The following is a 2,500-nucleotide window of genomic DNA, read 5'->3' as shown; positions in this document are numbered from 1 at the left end:
CCTAGAAATGTCCCCAAATGAATACCATGAAAGTCTTGGTGCACGAAAGTTTTGAGTTCGGAGGGTTTTGCTCATGGCCAAGGTTGGCGGTGCACCAGGCATAGCTAGAAGGCTTGGTGGGGAGTTTTGTGAAAAAATGAAATTCGTGGTTTTTGAGATGTGAGGGTTGGAAAGGCCTCCAAATGTCCCCAAATGAGTACTGTAAAAGTGTTGGTGCACAAAAGTTTTGAATTGGATGCATTTTGAACTTGGCCAAGTTGGTCGGTGCACCACGGCATAGCTAAATGGCTTGGTGGGGAGTTTTGTGAAAAAATGAAATTCGTGGTTTTTGAGATGTGAGGGTTGGAAAGGCCTCCAAATGCCCCCAAATGAATACCATGAAATTCTTGGTGCACGAAAGTTTTGAGTTCGGAGGGTTTTGCACATGGCCAAGGTTGGCGGTGCACCACGGCATAGCTAAATGGCTTGGTGGGGAGTTTTGCGAAAAAATGAAATTCGTGATTTTTGAGATGTGAGGGTTGGAAAGGCCTCCAAATGCCCCAAATGAATACCATGAAATTCTTGGTGCACGAAAGTTTTGAGTTCGGAGGGTTTTGCACATGGCCAAGTTGGTCGGTGCACCGCGGCATAGCTAGATGGCTTGTGTGGAGTTTTGTGAAAAAATGAAATTCGTGGTTTTTGAGATGCGAGGGTTGGAAAGGCCTCCAAATGTCCCCAAATGAGTACTGTAAAAGTGTTGGTGCACAAAAGTTTTGAATTGGATGCATTTTGCACATGGCCAAGTTGGTCGGTGCACCGCGACTAGATAGGTTGGTGCCAAAATTTGTCAAATTTAAGACCTTGGCCAAACTGAATGAAATTTTGTGGGGAGGTTCCTGATATTGTTTAGTGGTGGACTGGAAAAAATGAGGTCGAAATTCGAAGTCTACATGTGCTTTTCTATTTTTCCCGATTTTACACATACCCGGTAAGTAAAAAAAATAAAAAAAATAGTTCCCCTTCGAGAAAAATTATGAAATTTGGTGAGCAAGGAGATACCATTATTCTACGAATTACTGCAAAAAATCGCATCAAAATTCGAAGTGTAGCCCGAGATATGGACTTATGTCTGCTCAAAAAAAGTGTATCTACTTGTACAATTTTGCCTTTTGCATATTAACCTCTTATAGGGGGGGAGTGCTCCTTGAGCCGGCCAGCTCCACACTGGCAGGTTTTAAAGGGAGCTTGATGAGGCCTCCCCCTCACGTGGTGCGTGCGTTAGCATGTTTATCATGGCACAACTAGCCTCTTCATAGTTGTTGAGCTTTATTAATACCAACACACGGTCGTCACTGATCGTTGGTTAGCTCGGCAGCTAGTCCCTCGGATATTGTGGAAAATTATTTTCATGCCTAGCGATGCTTGGCTCTGCGTCACTTGATGTTTCCATTTGCTTGCTTGCCCATGGTAGGTGGGGGGTGGACCATCTTGTGGTGTGGTGTCTTGCGAACGTGTGGGTGTGTGAGTTGTGATCGAGATGTACTTGCTGGCTGGCTCCATGCCTTGCGTATCGAACGGTCAAGCATGCATCTCTTCCATTTTCACCCGTTGCCTTGGGTGATATTGGTTGATCAGTCCCTGTGTTGCCTACCCACTAGACGGTACTTCTGTGGTTGCTTCGAATTCTATCTTTCCATCACGAAGAGGTGTTGGAGGATCCTAATGTCACGCACGTGTTCCATCTAGTGAAACATCTCAGAGATGCACGTGTTGGGGCTAGTTCTTTTGGATGCGGTGCATTATATGAACTCGGGTTTACTTTAGCGACCCAGTCAACATAATTCGGTTGTGTCCCTTGATTGAGACGTTGTCCTTGAACTTGTTGTGAACAATATCGTTCTTCCACAACCCGTCGTCTTGAGTGCGATGGAAGGCAAATAAGATGTGCTTTGGCATGTCATGCACGTACTCGATTGCGGGAAGTGTGAGAAAGTGTTGTTGACAACCCGTGGGAAATGGAATGTGGCAAATCGTGATGAGCTCTTCGTGGATCTGCGAAGAAGACGACCTTTGGGCCTGTTGGAAACGAGGGAGGCGATGTTGAACTGCGAAGAAGATGGACTTTTGGGTTGTTTGAATCAATGGGAGGCCACGCGAGAACTCCGAATACTATGGACTCTTGGGTTGTTGGAAGCAACGGGAGGCCCCGCTAGAACTCCGAATACTACGGACTCTTGGGTTGTTGGAAGCAAGGGGAGGCCCCGCTAGAACTCCGAATACTATGGACTCTTGGGTTGTTGGAAGCAAGGGGAGGTCCCGCTAGAACTCCGAATACTACGGACTCTTGGGTTGTTGGAAGCAAGGGGAGGCCCCGCTAGAACTCCGAATACTATGGACTCTTGGGTTGTTGGAAGCAAGGGGAGGCCCCGCTAGAACTCCGAATACTATGGACTCTTGGGTTGTTGGCAACGACAACTTGGGGGGATGACACTGGAAAAGAGTGAACTAGGCCAAACTGCGA

Source organism: Vigna unguiculata, unplaced genomic scaffold, assembly GCF_004118075.2.
Source record: "Vigna unguiculata cultivar IT97K-499-35 unplaced genomic scaffold, ASM411807v1 contig_698, whole genome shotgun sequence".
NCBI classification, from domain to species: Eukaryota; Viridiplantae; Streptophyta; class Magnoliopsida; order Fabales; family Fabaceae; genus Vigna; species Vigna unguiculata.
Note: the sequence above shows the minus strand (reverse complement) of the source record.